This window comes from Sapajus apella, unplaced genomic scaffold (genome assembly GCF_009761245.1).
Source record: "Sapajus apella isolate SASKATOON/1434 unplaced genomic scaffold, GSC_monkey_1.0 scaffold179, whole genome shotgun sequence".
Lineage (NCBI taxonomy): Eukaryota > Metazoa > Chordata > Mammalia > Primates > Cebidae > Sapajus > Sapajus apella.
This window is the reverse complement of record NW_022437119.1, coordinates 754,801-774,784: the sequence shown is the minus strand read 5'-3', so window position 1 is coordinate 774,784 and position 19,984 is coordinate 754,801. Positions and strand designations below refer to the sequence as shown.

General features: G+C 37.9%; 1 long non-coding RNA gene across 1 annotated transcript; it reads right to left on the bottom strand.

Moving 5' to 3' along the window:
- Positions 1-5,754: 5,754 nt before the first annotated feature.
- Positions 5,755-18,138, bottom strand: LOC116543040. Its single transcript, XR_004265450.1, has 4 exons — positions 16,765-18,138; positions 15,368-15,370; positions 8,472-8,478; positions 5,755-5,765 (listed from the first exon to the last, which is right to left on the bottom strand). It is a non-coding gene; the product is annotated as an uncharacterized LOC116543040 (long non-coding RNA).
- Positions 18,139-19,984: the final 1,846 nt, after the last annotated feature.

Below are 19,984 nucleotides of genomic sequence, written 5' to 3'. Positions count from 1 at the left end.
GGAGGTGGTATGCAGTGATCAAATAGATTCTGGATATATATTGAAGACAGAGTCAGAAGGATTTGCTAATGGTTTGGATACAGAGTATGAGAGAAAGAGGAGTTAAGAATAATGCTAAGATTTTTGGCCTTAGCAAGTGGATGGCAGAAATTTTCATCAGTGGAGATGGAGATGCCTGCAGGAGGAGTAGGTTTGGTTGTTTGAGGCTTGTCAACCTTCCTTTCTTTTTTTTTTTTTTGGAGGCGAAGTCTCATTCTATCACCCAAGCTGGAGTGCAGTGGCTCGATCTCAGCTTCCTGCAAGCTCCGCCTCCCAGGCTCAGATGATTCTCTCACTTTAGCCTCCCAAGTAGCTGGGATTACAGGTGTGTGCCACCACACCCAGCTAATTTTTGTATTTTTAATATAGAATCATGTCATCTACAAACAGGGATAATTTGACCTCCTCTCTTCCTATTTGGATGTCCTTTATTTTTTTCTCTTGCCTGATTGCTCTGGCCAGGACTTCTAATACTATGTTGAATAAGAGTGGTGAAGGGGCATCTTTGTTTTGTGCCAGTTTTCAAGAGGAATGCTTCCAGCTTTTGCCCATTCAGTATGATGTTGGCTGTGGGTTTGTCAGATGGCTCTTATTATTTTGAGGTATGTTCCTTCAATACCTAGCTTATTGAGAGTTTTTTTTTTTTTTTAACATGAAGGGGTGTTGAATTTTATCAAAAGCTTTCTCTACATCTATTGAGATAATCAAGTAATTTTTGTTTTTAGTTCCATTTAGGTGATGAATCACATTTATGATTTGCATGTCTTGAACAAACCTTGCATCCCAGAGTTAAAGCCTACTTCATCGTGGTGGATTAGCTTTGTTGGGTATTTTTGCATTTTTGTTTATCAAGAATATTGACCTAAAGTTTTAAAATTGTGTCTCTGTCAGGTTATGTTGTAAGGACGATGCTTGCCTCATAAAATGAGTTAGGGAGGAGTCCATTTTGGAGGAGTCTTTAGGGTTTTCTAGGTATATGATCATGTCATCAGCAAACAAGATAATGTGACTTCCTCTTTTCCAATTTGGATGCCTTCTATTTCTTTGTCTTGTTTTATTGCTTTGGGTAGGGTTTCTAGTACTATGTTGAATAGGAGTGGTAAGAGTGAACATCCTTGTTTTGTTCTAGTTCTTAGGGGCAATGTTGTCAACTTTTCCTCATTCAGTATCATCTTGGCTGTGTGTTTGTCATATATGAGAGACTATTTTTAAAAATAGCTTTTGTAGATCTATAATTCACGTACAATTAACCCACTTAAAGTATGCAATTCAGTGCTTTTTAGTATAATCACAGAGTTGTGCAACCATTACCACAATCTAGGTTTAAAATATTCCCATCACCCCAAAAAGAAACCCCATACTTGTTAGCAGTCACTCTCCATTTTCTCCCAACCACCTTTCTTCTCAGGCCCTGGAAGCCACTAATCTACTTTCTATTTCTATAGCTGTGCCTATTCTGGATATTTCATATAAATAGAATCATACAATATGTGATCTCTTGTGACTGGCTTCTTTCACTGAACATAATGTTTTCAATGTCCATTCACATTGTTGCATGTGTTGTTACATCATTCTTGAAATGGCTGAATCTTATTGCAGTGCATAGATATGCCATATTCTAATTATCAAATTAAAATGATGGACATTTGTGTGATTTCCACCTTTTGGCTATTATTAATAATGTTGTTATGGACACTTTTATACAAGTTTTTGTGTGGACACATGTTTTCATTTTCCTGTGGTATGTATCTAGGTGTGGAAATTGCTAGGTCCTAGAGTAACTGTATGTTTCATCATTAAGGAAACCCTAGATTGTTTTTCAAAGCAGCTGCATCCTTTTACATTCCCACCATCAACATATGAGGGTTATAATTTCTCTACATTCTTCTTAGTACTTGTTAATCTCTCTTTATTTCCCAGCCATCCTAGTGGGTGTGAAATAGTTTCTTATTGTAGTTTTGATTCGCATTTCCTGAATGACTAGTGATGTTGAGCACCCTTTCATGTGCTTATTGGCCATTTGTATATCTTCTTTGAATAAATGTCTACACAGATTCTTTGCCTGATTTAAGATTGGGCTTTTCCTCTTTTGCTTTTGAGTTGTAAGAGTTCTATATATACTTTGCATTGGAGATCTTTATCAGATATTTAATTTGCAAATTTTTTCTCCCATTCTGTGGGTTGTCATTTTACTTACTTCAGGGTTTCCTTGAAGTGCAAATATTTTTCACATCGAGAAGATCGAATGTATCTATTTTTTCTTTTATCGCTTGTACTTTGGATGTCAAATATAAGAAAACATTGCCTAATCCAAGGTCATAATGAATTACAACTATGTGTTTGTCTAAGAGATTTATTGTTTTACTTCTTATACTTAGGTCTTTGATCCATTTTGAGTTGATTTTTGTGTATAGTGTGAGGCAAAGATTCAGCTTCGTTCTTTTGCATATGCATATCCAGGTTTCCCAACATCATTTATTGAAAAGAATATCCTTTCCCCATTGGAATGTCTTGGTGCCCTGGCTGAAAACAAGTTAACCTTAGGCATAAAGATCTATTTATGGACTTTCAGTTATTTTCCACTAATGTATCTGTTAAGTCTATCACAATACCTATCTTTATTACTGTAGCTTTGCAGTAATTTTGAAATCAGAACATATAAACTTTCCAAATTTGTTTTTCTTTTTCAAGATTGCTTTGGCTATTCCAGGTCCCTTGCATATCCATATGAATTTTAAGACTAGCTTGAAAATGTCTGTGCAAAAAGCCATCTGGGATGGCTTTTTTTGGTTGCTAGGGATGGCATTGAATCTGTAGATCAATTTAGGAAGTACCTTAACCTCATTTTTATAGTTGCACAAATTGAGTTTTCCCCAGCTATGGGCCATTCACATTTTAAATATTTGGAATTATTTACTATAATGGATATCGGCATTCTGCTCTTCAATGCTCATATTGGATAGTTATTCATCTCTAGTTTGTCATGAATTTACCAAGTGTGTGGCTGGGCACGGTGGCTCTCGCCTGTAAATCCAGCACTTTTGGAGGCCTAGGTGGGAGGATTGCTTGAGCCCAAGATTTTGAGACCAGCCTGGACAACATAGTGAGACCTCATATCTACAAAATATATTATTAAAAATTAGCTCAGTGTTGTGGCACACTACTCAGGAAGGTGAGGTGGGAGGATCACTTGAGCCCAGGATGTCAAGGCTGCAGTGAGCTGTGATCGTACCACTGCACTCCAGCATGGGTAACAGAGTGAGACCCTGTCTCAAAAAAAGAAAGTTTGCAATGTATTAATTCATTCCTAGTATGAGAATTGTTCTAGAGACTGTGCTGAAGTCTTAAGAGGCAAGAAGGTATCAACCTGATCTCTCCCAAGGGAAAACAATAATACAAATGAAAACAACAACAACAATATGACTAACTCAGTTGCCTTTGTGTTTGTGATTCAGCATTTGGCAGGCAAGTCTGTGTAGGACTGGGGTGGGATAACAGAAGAAATGGGAGGCCTGTATTTGGATACCACGCTGACCAGGAATCAGCAAAGGCCTTTTCATGCTGGACCAGATGATTTGTCAATCAGTTGTGTAGTTATCCTCCCCATGGCAGGAGATTTTTTTTTTTAGGAAAATAGATTGCAGTGGCTTGATAAGTGGACTTGGACCAGATCTACAGTGGATTTGCTGATGCTTTAAGCAGGAAAAATATTTACATCTTTCTATTTTTACATATTGTAAATCACCACATATGTAGTTCTTTACAGACTGAGTCAGTTCCTCTCAAAATTTACCTACATGTTTTGGATTTCTGAATAATGAATTCATTCAGCTGTGATTATTAGGCAGGTTCCCAAGACAATGTCAGCTCCTGCTGCTGTACAGGGAAAACCTGCCATCTCCACTGAGTGGTATTTAATCTGAAGGAAGGCTGAAGGAAAAGGTTTCCACAGACATGCTCTTAATTAAACACCTACACCAGATATAGTCAAGGGGCAGCAACCTGGGACACTAAGCTCATGAATGGAGGTCTTCTCACTGTCACTACCCAGCAGCTATTTCTCATTTTTCCTCATGCATTTTTCCTGGCTTCTCTCTTTCATCCCTCTCTTTTCTCAGCTCTTCCTCTTATTTCTCTTTTCTTACTCCTGTCCTTTCCGAGTGCCATTGAGCTTCCCTGTTTTTGTTTTCTGTTTTTGGTAGGAAAGTATCTTTTATTCCCTCATCTTCTCATTCTTATAATTAAATTATTTATATGTGATCTTTGTAAAACATCTAAACAAAACAAATGCCTATAAACTAATAAGTGAGAATATCCTTGTGCCTAGCCCAGTCCTACTCCCTAGAGGTAAACACTGCTAACAGTTTGTGTGGAGGACATACGAAGTTTTCTATGACTGTAGATATATCAATTCAATTCAAACATTTATTGATCACCTTCAGTGTGGTAGACACTATTGGGATATTCTGGTGAACAAATAAATAAATCTCTGCCTCAGGGAACTTATTCCTAACTGAAGAGAGCAACAATAAAAAAACCCACATATGTCTAGATATTTACCAAACTGGGATCATACTCCATATGTTGATCTAAGACTTGTATTGGAGTGTATTTAAAAATTATTTCATTATGAAAATTTTGATACACATAAAAGAATAAAAGAGAAAAAGTAGACTGGGTGTGGTAGCTCACGTCTGTAATCCCAGCACTTTGGGAGGCTGAGGCGGGTGGATCACAAGGTCAGTAGTTCAAGAATAGCCTGACCAAACTGGTGAAATCCCATCTCTAAAAATAAAAAAATAAAAACAAGTTTAAAAATTAAAAAATTTAAAAAGAGGAAAAGTAAAGTATATAATATAAAATCATGATGCTAAGATATTTTAAAAATTTCCTTTCATGGTGCACAAAGAGGCTACTGTATCTTTTCACCATAAAGCATTTGCCCTGTCTTAGTGGGCTTATAGGAGACCCTGTAGATGCTACTGGAATATGAATTTTGTGTAACTTTGTGGCTGGAGTGTGTGGTAGAGGTTGAGCTTTGAGCTGCCCTTTCATAAATACCTTGGATATGTCAGCATCAGCTGCTGCTATCAGCCAGGAGTATTCTTTACATTCAAGGATACTCAAGAGTTCTCTTGTCATCAAGTCTTCATTTGTACCCTTGTACCATTGTTAAGTGGAAGCATTAGCTGTTGCGTATACACTGTGATGACAAGAATAACCTTCGAGAGTTTTTTTAAATAATATTTTCTCTATTTTAACTGACATTGTGTGATTAGACATATGTATTATTAGACTCTGATGGCAATTAGAAGGAATATGCATATTTGGGGACATATTTGAGTTTACAATTGCAGGCCAGATCATGGGATTAGTCATAGAGCAAAAAGCAGTGGCCCTGTTTTAATTTGTAATTTTGCACTTGTCAGTTTACAAAAGAGAGTCAGTTTTGCTTTCTTCATTAACATATTCAAAGGACCATTAACAGATATTGTGTTTTCTTCTGCATGCATTATAAACTAAAGTAAGTCATTTTAATTGGATTTACCATTGCAGATTCTGTACATTTCAAAATTAGATTTTATGAACCCAAGAAGAGATGGATAGCCACTGAATAGGAGATCTGGCATTTAGTCATGTCTACATGGATATTGTGAGTTCTGATGTTAGTGGGTCATCTTGTCTATTTTTGTAGCTTGTGCTTTAAATAGCTACTCTCAAAAGATCTGATGCCGTAATAAAAAATTAAATAGGAATTAATGTAAATATTTATCTATTGCTAAGATAGTATGTTTAGAAATATTTAGTGGTGGCTGTGGCTATAATGGTCAGGGAGTATTGTTTCTTTAAGCTCATGTTCAAACATGCCCCTACTCATTTACACTGCAGGTACTGAATGGTGATGATTTGGATGAATAAAATAATGCCCTTTCACATGCCTTTACCCCACATTTCTATTGTTAAGGAATACTCTGGAATATTCAAAATGTGGGATGAAGAGATTTCTTTTTAACCGTGTTTTACAAATCATCCAAGGAAGTTAATTCTCAGAGGCAGTTATTTTCATGACACTCTACAAAAAAATAACACACACACACACACACACACACACACGCACAGAGACAATTAGCCAGACGTGGTGGCGCTTACCTATAGTCCTAGCTACTTAGGAGGCTTAGATGGCAGGATCGCTTGATCCCAGGAGTTTAAGGCTGCAAGAAGCTATGACTGCACCACTGCACTTCAGATTGGGTGGCAGAGAGAGACCTTTAAAAATAAATTAAAATTATAAAAAATAAATAAATGGAGAGTAAAGTTGTAAAACCCTCCATTTTAATTATAACAATATTTTCATGTCTGTGCACTATATGAACACACATATATGTTTAAATGTTGATGTTTACAAAAGTTACAGAAATGAATACCTTCCCTTTATTTGCAGCACACACAAACATGCCTGGTCTATGAAAAAATGAGGGAGCTCACTATCGTCCTTGGAAAATATACTTAAGATAATATTGTAAGCTTAATATAATATTGAGTCAGGACCTGAAAATTTGATATAGTGGTTCATCTAAAAGCACCTGAAGTTGTGACTCAATGTTATGTGCTGAAAGCATCCCAGGAGGTACTTGGCATAGGTTAAATATAAAACCATTTTTTTCATTTTTTAAATACATGATCTATTTCATCAGTTTAGCGCTGATGTCCTTTCACTGTGTGCTCTTGGTATCCTGGGCTCAATACTGTTGTGACACTTATCACTCTGGGCTTTCACTGCTTCCTGCTTCTAGATGAAGAGCCCCAGGAGGTCCAGGCCACTGTCTAACTGGTTTCTGTATCTATCCCCAGCACTGCACAGGGCCTGGCGTAAGACAGAAGCCTAAGAAAGGTTTGTTGAAGAAACAAGTACATGAATGATTAGAGTGGCTGAAAAACACATGAAAGAAATAGTTAAATTTGTGTGGAACTGTGGATTCCTGTTTTATGTTCCTATTCTTTCCTTCCATCCTCTCATTCCTTCCTTACATTTCACATCTTCCTCTAGAATTCCACTTTGTGCTACCAAGGGTAAAATAATCCTATGTCTCCTTCCTTTAAAACACACTTAAAAGTCGGAGCATCTGAGAACAGCCAGATCTGTGCATGTTTTTTTCAGATATGGAAACTATTCATTATTATGTGCTGTGTAAGCATGTGGTAAAATGACATTGAATGCATAGTAGGCGCTCAGGCAAACACTAAAAGTTTGAGTTGACATTATACATGTCTTTAATGCAATCTCAGAGTTCCTTTGATCTTTGTTGCCACATCTAACTGATTTTGTTTCTCCATTTTAGATTGTTTGTGTCAAGTCATTCATATTCACCCTTCAGCTCTAGAGGGGTAAAATGCTACTTGGTATGTTTTCTTTCAGTTATGACTAAAATAATTTCAAGGTGGCCCTTCAAAACGGATGTTTTGTGAAAAATGAAAAGTAAATCTGTGGTAAGAGCCAAATCCAAAAGCAAAACACATCTGTAATGATGTTTTTGCACATGTGAGTACTTGCTAATGTCAGATTTTTAAAAAAATGTTGCTTAAGTGGTGAGTATAAGAGGTTACACTACCGTCCTCGAAATTTACATTCCACGCACTGCAAATGCAGTGGAGCATCTTTTCAAGTGTTTATTGGTCATTCTTATTCCCTCTTTTGTAAAATGCCTGCTTGTGTTATTTTTTTCCAGGTATTTATGGGGTTGTTTGTCTTTTTCTTATTATTGACTTATAATCTTTTACACATCCTTGATATTAATTACTAATTCTTTGCTGTTACATGTGTTGCAATTATCTTCCCTCAGATTTGGACTGTCTCATCATCCCTTTCTTTATCATGTATTTTGAGGAAATAAATGAAAATTTTTAATGTAGCATAATCAGTCATTTATTTTATACTGTGTGCTTCTTCCAACTTGCTTTAAAAATTCTATCATATCCATAGTTTATACAGATATCATACTATATTTTCTCTGATCTGATTCCCACCACTGTAAGATTTGAATCCTCACCAATGCATGACCATTGGCGCCAAGGTGGGAATTGTTAGATATCCCAGGGGCAACTGCTATTATTTGTTGGCTTCTCCCACAAGATATTCACCTAAGTATTGGTGTTGGCCTCTGAGGATTTCTTGTCTTTCTTGCCAGCTTATCCATGCATTTAAAATGATTTTTTATTTTTTATTTTTTGGGACAGGGTCTTGCTCTGTCACCCAGGCTGGAGTGCAGTGGTGCAATCGCAGCTCACTGCAGCCTCAATCTCCCGGGCTCAAGCCATCCTTCCACGTCAGCCTACTCAGTAGCTGGGACTACAGGCACCCTCCACCACACCTGGTTAATTTTTGTATTGTTTAGTAGAGACGGGTTTTCATGTTGGCCAGGCTGCTCTTGGACTCCTGACCTCAAGTGATCCACTTGCCTTGGCCTCCCAAAGTGCTGGGATTATAGGTGTGAGCCATCGCGCCTGGCCAAAAAGGATTTAATTTTATTTTTTTCACCATGTTTTTGTATTTTGTACTAGAAGGCTTTTCAGAAATTTTAGTTTCCCGTATGACCAATAAGGGGAGCTCCTCTTTTTCAAACTTAGAAGTTCAATGTTTAGATTCAAATATATCTAATGTAAGAGTTTTTCTTGTACACAAGACCTGAGATATGATCAGGAAACATGACCCATTACCCTATCCCCAGATGACCTAAAGGGGGAAAAGGTGGGAGTGGTGTTCTGGTTCTGGGGTTCTTTGTGATTGTTTGGGAAAGGTGATGCAGAATTAAAATCTTTGCAGAACTATAATGCTAATAAACTCAGCATGTTACCTGCTGTGAATTTGTATGGTCTGCAGCAACCTCAATTCTTGCCTCTTCAGAAGAAAGAATTCGGCTGAGGGGCGTAAGGCAGAATGAGGCGAGTTTTAGAGCAGAAGTGAAAGTTTATTAGAAAGCTTTAGCGCAGGAATTAAAGGAAGTAAAGTACCCTTGGAAGAGGGCCAAGTGGGTGACTTGAGAGATCAAATGTGTGATTTGACCTTTGGTCTTGGGGTTTTATATGTTGGCATGCTTCTGGGGTCTTGTGTTTCTTCTCCCCTGGTTCTTCCCTTGAGGTGGGCTGTTTACATGTGCAGTGGCCTGCTAGCACTTGGGAGGGGAGCATGCACAGTGTGTTTACTGAAATCGTATGAATCCTCACTTGAGACATTCTTCCCTTACCAGTCAAATGTCCCTATAAGGTCATAATACCAGTTAAACTCCACCACTTTGCTTCTTAATGTGCATGCATTAGCCCACTTGCCCAACTCCTGAGATCTTATCAGGAGCTGCTGATCACCAGTTTCAGATGTCTCTGTTTATTGGGAGACTGCCTTTCCTTGACACTGGCTGTGAACAATAATTATTTTAGAGAGACAGTTTAATAACCATCTGATCATCACCTGATGGTGGCCTGACATTCATGGTGGGGAAGGTGTCCCTCTCCTGACCTGCTCTTGTCTGACTAGCTACCCTTTGTAACAGGCATTGTCTGCCACTGCACGAATGCTCATTTTTACATGAAACCTTTGAAATTGTAATGCCATTTTTTCTTTATAATAATGGCGGACATTTATTGAGCACTTACCATACACTAAGGTAAGTTCTTTGCATATATGAACAACCTATTCATTACAATAACTCTGCAAAATAGGTGCTTCCATTTTTTTCTACTTTACCAATAAAGAGGCACAGAGTTTAAGTAGCTTGCCCAAGTTCACAGAACTACCGAGTGGTACTGAATTTGAATCCAGTCAATCTGTTTCTGGAGTGACAGCTCATAAGGAGTATGCTATATGACCTCTATAGGAAATACTTATTTGTGCAAAAAAATAAGAATTTAATGTGTGTAAGATAATAATGCCCAAATATGACATATTGGTGCTGTGATGTCATTGTAGTTTTTTTCTAAGCATACATTTCCAAAAGTGTAGCCTACTTCTTATGTTTTTGGTATTTTTCTCTTTTATGTCTCTTTTTCAAATGATTAAATTCTTTGGAAAAGATAAGTGGAAAAAGTACGTTCATTGTTCAAATGAACGTTTTTCGTATAAATACCAAAATTTTCCTTGACTTTTTTGGTAATGGCTTGAGATATAATACAAGTATGATACAATTTACCCATCTAAATTAAATGTTTTTGGCATATTCACAGTTGTACATAACCATCACTGCAATCAGTTTTAGAACATTTTTTTACTCCTCTAAGCAACCCTATACCTTTTAACTATCATTTCCCAAGTTCCCTCATTCTCCTAACCCTAAGTAATCTCTAATCTACTGTCTTTTTCTCTATGTTTATTCTAGACATTTCATAGAAATGAAATAACACACTATTTGGTCTTTTGTATCTGGCTTATTTCACTTAGCATAGTTTTCAGGATACATGCATGTTGTAGGATGTATTAGTTCTTTATTTCTTTTTATTGCCAAATGATTTTCCACTGAATGGATATGCTACTTTTGTCTATCCATTCTTCAGTCAATGGATATTTGACTTATTTTCACCTTTTGGATTTTATGAGTAATGTGGCTAATAATATTTGTGTATAAGTTTTTGTGTAGACATACATTTTCATTTCTCTTTGGTGTATACCTAGAATTGCTGGGTCATATGGTAAATCTATGTGCAACTTTTTGAAGAGTTGCAAAACTCTTTTCCATAGGTGCTGAACCATTTTACATTTTACAGTAACATTTTACTTTTACATGTATAAGGGTTCCAATTTGTCCATGTACTAACCAACACTTGTTCTTGTCCATCTTTTTTATTATAGCTATCCTCTTGGGGGTGATGTGGTATCATTGTGGTTTTCATATACATTTTCATAATGACTAAATGGCGTTGAGCATCCTTGCATGTGCTCATGGACCACTTGTATCTCTTCTATGGAGATATGTCTCTTCAAATATTTTGCCCATTTTAACTCAATTATTTCTTTTTGTTATTGATTTGTAAGTGTTCTTTATATTCTAGATACGTGTCCCTTATCAGATATATGATTTGCAAATATATTCTCTTATTCTGTACACCATCTTTTCACTTCTTTAGTATCTTTTGAAGCACAAGTTTTAATTTTGATGAAGCCCAATTTATATAATTTTTAACATTTGTACTTTCGACGTAATGTATAAATAAGAAGGTTTTGCCAAATGCAAGGTCATATTTACTTCTATATTTTAATATTTCAATTGTTTTGACTGTTACATTTTGGTGTTTGATCCACTTTTAGTTAATTTTTATATATGACATATCTATGATATATGTGGATATTCTGTTATCTCATTACTGTTTCTTGAAAAGACTGTTCTTTTCCCAAATGAATTTATTTGTTCTTGTCAAAAGTCATTTGAGAGAGGCTTCATGATTGGCTGACTAGAAACATTTCATACTTGCCCCCCTCACTTAGAAAAAATGAATAGTGTGTAGACAATCACACATTTTGTATATATTATCCAAGAAAGAACACTGAACTTTAACAGAAGAGTGACAGAAAACACCAAAATCAAGGAAAGAGAAGCAGGAGAGGCAGTCTGCTTGGCTGGGATTGGCAGGGAACTGGGAGTGACTTCCCAATGCAGGGAAAGGTTAAGTGAAAGACTTTCAGTGGCTCACATCCTCACTATGTAATCATGCAATCCTAGCTATGAAGGAGGCTCTCTATCCTCTCCAACCCTGAAACAAACATAAGGATTTGCCAGGAGACCATGAGATGAACTGCTCCAGGGAAGGAACTAGCACTGGGACCCACACCTGTTCTGAGTCTTGAGTGGCTACATCAAGACAGCATTTGCAATCTTTGCCTTTAACAGACTGTCCCCTGTCCTGGGATCCAGCAGTGCTGGGACTGAGGTGTTATTGCTGCTAGAAACCAGGGAATCAGCCTGCTGGTAACTGCCAACATGCTGTCAGTGTACACTACCCTGGGGCACAAAGATAGGCATGCTCAGAGACTGGGGATGAGCTGGGAATGAACTTCTGCAGCTGGAGCTGAGAAGCAAGTGCATGGACTGCAGCTGCTAGTGCTAGAAAGCGAGGACCACTGGGACTGAGCTGGGACATCAGTGAAGCATGAGTTGTGGCTGTGACTGAGTCATGAACTAGGTAGGGGATCCTGTAGCTGGGGCTGAGGCACAAACTAAAAATGGGGTACCACTGCTAGAGCTGGGGAGTGTGCCCTACTGGGGTTGGAGTGTGAGAGGTACATGTGCTCACCACCCACCAGCTCAGATTGTGGCCACCAAAAGCCCCACGCTCTGCAGTGACAGGGCCTTAGCATGGCTGCTACCACTTTTCCCCCAAACACTGTCCAAAACCTGAAGATCACCCAGATCCTACCCACCACAGGTAGTGCCTGCTTTCACCATTGGAGGCCTGAGTACGAGCCTGCCCACACCCTCTGAGACAGAGCACATAGCCTGGAGGAATGAGGATTAAACAACCCAATCCACCATTTTGGGCACCTGAACCCTCCTCCTAGGGGCTGGAGGTAGGGTCTGAACTCCTGGCTACTACCACCTGAGCTGACACCTACCTACAAGTGCTACCTGCAGGCCTGTGACTGGCTTGGTCAGCATATTGCAGCCAACACCAACATCAATGCATACCACTTGGGCATGCTGGCTAATGCCTGTAATCCTAGTGCTTTGGGAGGCCAAGGCTGGAGGATCACTTGAACCCCAATGACTGGGACTAGCCTGAGCAACATAGTGAGACCCTATCTCTTACAAAAAATTAAAATAAGCCAAGCATGGTGGTACATGTCTGTAGTCCTATCTGGACAACAGAGCAGGAACCTGTCTAAAAAAGGCAGGGGGGAGGAAATCAAAATATTAATTTCAAAGAAGTTCAGTGAGATACAGGAGAATTCTGAAAAATAATACAAAGAAGTCAGAAAAACGATTCAGGGTACAAATGAAAAATTTACCAAAGAGACAGATATTTTAAAAGAGAACCAAATAGAAATTCTAGAACTCAAGAATTAGTTGAAAGAAATACAAAATACGTTTGAAAGCATCAACAATACACTAGATCAGGCAGAAGAAAGAATCATGGAACGTAAAGACAGGTCTTTCTTTTGAAATAACAGACAAAATAAAGAGATTGAGATAAAAAAAGAACTAGAAATTTTTTGGAACATTTGGGACAAAATAAAGCTACTGAATATATGAATTATCATTATCCTTGAGGGCAAAGAGAAAATGAAGGGATTAGCCAGGGATTAGGAATTATTTAAAGAAATAATAGAAGAAAACTTTCCAATTCTAGAAGAGATTTTAGGTATTCAGATGCAGGAGGCTCAGTGATCCCCAGGAAGATATAATGCAAAAGGACTTCTTCAGGGCACGTTATATTCTGACTTTCTTAAGTCAAAGATAAGGAGTAAATTCTAACCATAGCAAAAGAAAAATGTCTAGTCACGTGTAAAAGAAACTCCATCAGACTAACAGCAGATTTCTCGTAGAAACCTTAAAGGCCAGTAGAGAATGGGATGATCATGTAAAGTGCTGAAAGAAAAAAAAAATACTAGTCAAGAATACTATATCCAGAAAACTACCCTTCATAAATGAAGGACAAATATTTTATAGAAAAGCAAATGCTGAGGAAATTTGCTACCACCAGACTGGCCCTAAAAGAAATGCTCAAGGGAATCCTAAACCTGGATACACAAGTACTACATTCACTATCATAATTGAACTCATAGGCATAGAGAGTAGAAGGATGGTTACCAGAGGCTGTAAAGGGCATGGGGGATTGGGGGAGGGGGGATGATTAATGTGTACAAAAAAAGAAAGAATGAATAAGACCTATTTGTTAGCACAATAGGGTGACTACAGTCATAATAACTTCATTGTATATTGTTAAATAACTTAAAGAATGTAATTAGATTATTTGTAATAATAAGGATAAATGCTTGAGGGGACACATACCCCATTCTCTACAACGTACTTATTTCACATTGTATGCCTGTATCAAAATATCTCTTGTACCTGTGTGTGTATACACACATACACACACACACACACACACAGACACCCCTATGTACTCACAAAAATCAAATGAAAAAAGATTATAATACCCTTATAAAAACACATGAAAACACATAACTCACTGATTAAGCAAACACACAAAGGAGAAAGAGAAAGAACACAGATACTAATCTGAGGGGCAGAGCAAGATAGCAGAATAGAAGGCCCCACTAATCATACCCTTTGCAGGAACACGAAATTCAACAACTATATAAATAATAAAAGCACCGCATAAGAACCAAAAATCAGATGAGCACTCATAGTACCTGGTTTACACTTCATATTACTGAAAGAGGCACTGAAGAGGGTAGGAAAGACAGTTTGAATTGCAAATGCTATCCCTCCCCCATTGCTCTGCAGTAGCCACATCTCTGCAGTATGGAGTAATCTGTAAACTTGGGAGAGGGAGAGCACAGAAATTGTGAGACTTTGCATTGAACTCAGTGCTGCCCTAGTCACAGTGGAAAGTAAAACTGGGCTGAACTCAGCTGATGCCCACCCACAAAGGGAGTAGTCAGGCCAGCTTCAGCCAGAGGGGAATAACCCATCCCAGCAGTAGGAACTTGAGTTCCAGCAAGCTCGCCACCATGGGGTGAAGTACTCTGGGACCCTCAATAACCTTGAAAGGCAGTCTAGTTCACAAGGACTGCAAGTCCTAGTGCAGAGTTGGGTTCAGAGCCAGTGGACTTGGGGAACACATGACTTTACTGAGACACCAGCCAGGGAAGCTAAGGGAGTACTTGTGCTACCTCTCCCATAACCCCAGGCAACACAGCTTGCAGCTCCAAAAGAGACCTCTTCCTTCCACTTGAGGAAAGGAGAGGAAAGAGTAAAGATGAATTTTGTCTTGTATCTTGGATAACAGGTCAGCCACAGAAGCATAGGGCAGCAATCAGAGTCATAAGGCCCCCATTCCAGGCCCTAGCTCCCATATGGCATTTCTAGGCACACCTTGGGCCATAAGGGAAACTACTGCCTTGAAGGGGAAAAGCCTATCCAGGCAGGATCCATCACTTCCTGACTAAAGAGACCTTGGGCCCTGAATAACCAGTTGTGATACCCAGAGACCTTGGGCTCTGAATAACCAGTTGTGATACCCAGGTAGTATGCCAGGGGCCTTGGGTGAAACTCTGACATGTGATGGCTTCAAGTGAGACCCAACCCATTTGCAGCTGTGGTGGCTATGTGGAGAGATTCCTGCTTGAGAAAAGTAGAGGGAAAAGTAAAGGGGGCTTTACTGCCTTGGACTTTTACCAGCTCAGCCACAGTGGGATAGAGCACCAAGAGGGCTCATATGGTCCCCGATTCCAGGCCTTGCCTCTGGGAGGGCATTTCTGGACATGCCTTGGGCCAGAGGGGAACCCGCTTCCCTGAAGGGTGATTCCCAGGCGTGGCAACATTCACCCGCGGCTAATTAAAGATCCCTTGGGCCTTAAGTGAATGGAAGGACAGAAGCCTGGATGGCTTCACCTTACCAGTAAAGAAACAGGTAGACACAATGTAAATAAAGGAAGGGAAAAAATATATTCCATTCAATTGGAAACCAAAGGTAACCAGGAATAGCTGTGCATATATCAGATAAAGCAGATTTTATGTCGAAAACAGTAAAAAGAAAAAAATAAGGCTGGGCACAGTGGCTCACACCTATAATCCTAGCACATTGTGGGTCTGAGGTGGGTGGGTCACTTGAGGTCAGGAGTTTGAGACCACGCTGGCCAACATGGCGAAACCATGTCTCTATGAAAAATACAAAAATTAGCCAGGTGTGAGGGTTCACCCCTGCAGTCTCAGCTACGTGGGAAGCTGAGGCAGGAAAATTGCTTGAACCTGTGAGGTGGAGGTTGCAGTGATCTGAGATCATGCCACTGCACTCCGGCCTGGGTGCCAGAGAGAGACTCTGTCTCAAAAACAAAGAAACAAACAAAAAAAATCCAAAACACATAAACCAACCAAAAAAACAGTTAAAAAAAAAAAAAAAAGAGAAAGAGAAACGAGGTCATTATATAATAATTAATGGATCAATCCAGTAATTTGATATAACAATTCGAAATATTTATATACCCAACACTAAAGTACCCAGAACCATAAAGGCAATATTACTAGATCTAAAGAGAGATATAGACTACAATATGATAATAGTGGGGCATTCAATACCCCACTCTCAGTATTAGATGGATCACCTAGCCAGAAAACCAACAAAAAAACATTGGATTTACACTGTACATTAGTGGGAGCTAAATGAAATGAACACAAAGAAGGAAACAACAGACATTGGAGTCAACGTGAGGGGGAGGGTGGGAAGAGGAAGAGGAGCCAAAAAAAAAAATAGCTATTGGCTATTGGGCTTAAAACTTGGGTGATTAAATAGTATGAACAACAACCCCCTGCAACACATGTTTATTTCTATAACAAACCTTCACATGTACCTCAAACCCTAAAATAAAAGTAAAAAAAATAATAATGTATACATTAGGCTCAGTGGACCTAACAGGCATTTATAGAAAATTCTGTTCAATAACTGCAGCATATATATTTTTTACATCTGCACATGGAACATTCTTCAGGATAGACCATGTTATGCCACAAAAGAAGTATCAACAAATTTAACAAATGTTAAAATCATATCCCATATCACAATGGGATAAAACTAGAAGTCAATACCAAGAGGAGTTTTGGAAACCATACAAATACATCAAATTAAACAACATGCTCTTGAGTGACCATTGGGCTAATAAAAACCTTAAAATGGAAATAAAATTACTGGGTCAAATGAAAGTTGAAACACAACATACCAACACTTGTGGGAGACAGCAAAAGCAGTGTTAAGAGGGAAGTTTATAGCAATAAATGTCTACATCAAAAAAGTAGAAAGACTGCAAACTAACAATCTAACAATGCACCTCAAGGAAATAAAAAAGGAAGAGCAAATCAAACCCCAAATTAGCAGAAGAAATGACACAGATTATAGCAGAACTAAAGAAAAGAGAGACTAAAAAAAAAGATCAAGAAAAATGTTGGTTCCTCAAAAAGATAAACAAAATTAATAAACAGCCAGCTAGACTAATGAAGAGAGAAGACCCAAATTAAAAAAAATAGATCAGAAATGAAAAGGAGACATTACAACTGACACCACAGAAATACAAAAGCTTATCAGGGACTATTATGCACAACTATATGCTGACAAACTGGAAAACCAAGAGTAAATTGGATAAATTCCTGGAAACATATAACTTACCAAGATTGAATCAGGAAAAAATAGAAAATCTGAATAGACAAATAATGAGTAGTGAGATTGAATCAGTAATAAAAAGTCTCCTAAAAAAGAAAAGCCCAGGACTGGATAAATTCACATAAATTCACAACCAAATTTTACCAAATGTACAAATAACTAATAACCATCCTATTCAAACTATTTTGAAAATTCAAAGAAGTGGAAATTCTCCCTAATTTGTTGTATAAGTCTAACATCACCCTGATATCAAACCAACAAAGATAGAAAAAAGAAAACTACAGGCGAATATCATCAATGAACATAGATGCAAAAACCCTCAAAAACATACAAGCAAGCTGAATCTCACAGCACATCAAAAATATAAGATACTATGATCAACTGAGATTTACACCAGAAATGCAAGAATGGTTTAACATGCACAAATCAATAAACATGATACATCATATCCACAGGTTGAAGGACGTTAACCATACAATCATCACAATAGAGGCATAAAACTCATTTGATAAAATTTAACATTTATTCATGATAAAAACACTCAACAAATGTGGTGTATATACTCCAACATAATAAAGATCATATATGACAAACCCACAGCTAACATCATACTAAATGGGGAAGAGTTGAAAGACTTTCCAAGAACTGGAACAGGTCAAGGATGCCTACTTTTACCATTCCTGTTTAACATAGTAATGAAAGTCCTAGCCAAGCAATCAGGCAAGAGAAAGAAAGAAAAGACTTCCAAACTGGAAAAGAGGAAGACAAATTGTCCCTCTTTGCTGATGATATCATTTTATATCTAACAGAACCTAAAGACTCCACCAAAAAATGCTTAGATTTGATAAAGGAATTCAGTAACATAGCACAATACAAAGTCATACAAAAATCAGTAGCATTTATATACACCAATGATGATCTATCTGAGAATGAAAAAAGGGAAATCGTATTTTCAATACCTACAAAAATAGGAATAAATTCAATCAAAGAGGTAAAAGATCTCCACATGTAATGCTATAAAACACTGATGAAAAAAATGGAAGATGATGTAGACCAATGAAAAAACATCCAATGTTCATAAAACAAAAGAACTAATATCATTAAAATAACCATATTGCCCAAAGCAATCTATAGATTCAACATAGCCCCTATCAAAATGTCAATGTCATTCATCACAGAATTAGAGAAAACAATTCTAAAATTCATATGGAACCAAAAGAGAGACCAAATATCCATGACAATTCTGAGCAAAAAGAACAAATCTATAGTCATCTCATTACCTGGCTTTAAAATGTATTACCAAGCCATAGTAAACAAAAACAGCATAGTACTGGTATAAACATAGACACATATACAAATGGAACAAAATAGAGAACCCAGAAATAATGTCTCATATTTATAGACAACTGGTCTTTGACAAAGCTGACAAGAACTTACATTGGTGAAAGGATACCTTCTTTGATAAATGGTGCTGGGAAATTGAATAGTTACATGCAGAAGAATGAAGCTAGACCCCTATCTTTCACCATATGTAAACAGTAACCCAAGATGAATTAAAGATGTAAACGTAAGACCTAAATCTAGAAAAATCCTAGAAGAAAACATAGGGAAAACTCTCCTGGACATTGGTTCAGACACAGAATTTATGACTAAGACCTGAAAAACACAGGCAGCAAAAATAAAAATGTTTACTTTTATTTTGAGGATTTAATTTAAATGGGATGTAAGTAAACAAAAAGCTTCTGCACAGCAAAAGAAATAATTAATAGAATGAAGAGAAAAATCTGTTGAAAGAGAAAATATTTGCAAACTCTTCATCTGACAGGGAACTAATATTCAGAATCTACAAGGAACTCAAACAATTCAACAGGACAAAAAGCCCAAATCCCATTAAAAAGTGGGCAGAGGATATTAATAGACAGTTTTCAAACAAGACATATAGGTATATAAAAAATGCTCAACATCACTAATCATCAAAGAAATGCAGACCAAACCTCAAGGAGATACCATTTTACCCCAGTCAGAATGACAATTATTAAAAAGACAAAAAATAATAATAACACGTTAGCAAGGATGCAGAAGAAAGGGAATTTTGTGTGTGTGTGTGTGTGTGTGTGTGAGCAACATGGCTGTTTATTTACCTGGGTGCAGGCGGGCTGAGGCCAAAAAGGGCATCAGTGGAGGGTGGAGGGATAGGAGTTGATTATATAGGTTTGGGGTAAAGAGTGGAAAGTTATAGAAGTTACAGTTGATGGTTTTGCAAGCTGGGAGGGGGCTGTAGGTTTGCAAGCTAGGGTGTGGAGTCACAAGGTTGGCCAAGCTGGGAGGGGGTCAAAGAGTGTGGAGTCGTTAGGTTGGCCAGGGTTGATTACAATGTCCAATGGCCTTGTCAATTGAAGCAGGAATAAGGAACAATCGAAGAAATGTCTCAAGTTAGGCACCACAGGTGTTGATCGTTTCTTCCAGGAACTCATCTGGGGTGTACATGCAGGTCACAGAGATTACTATGCCATTCATGGTGCGGTCAGATTTTACATTCCTGTCTTTTTATATTAGTAATATAAAGGAAAAAGGAATGAAGAGTGGAGGGCAGTGGGATATTAGGAGGGAACTCTTATATACTGCG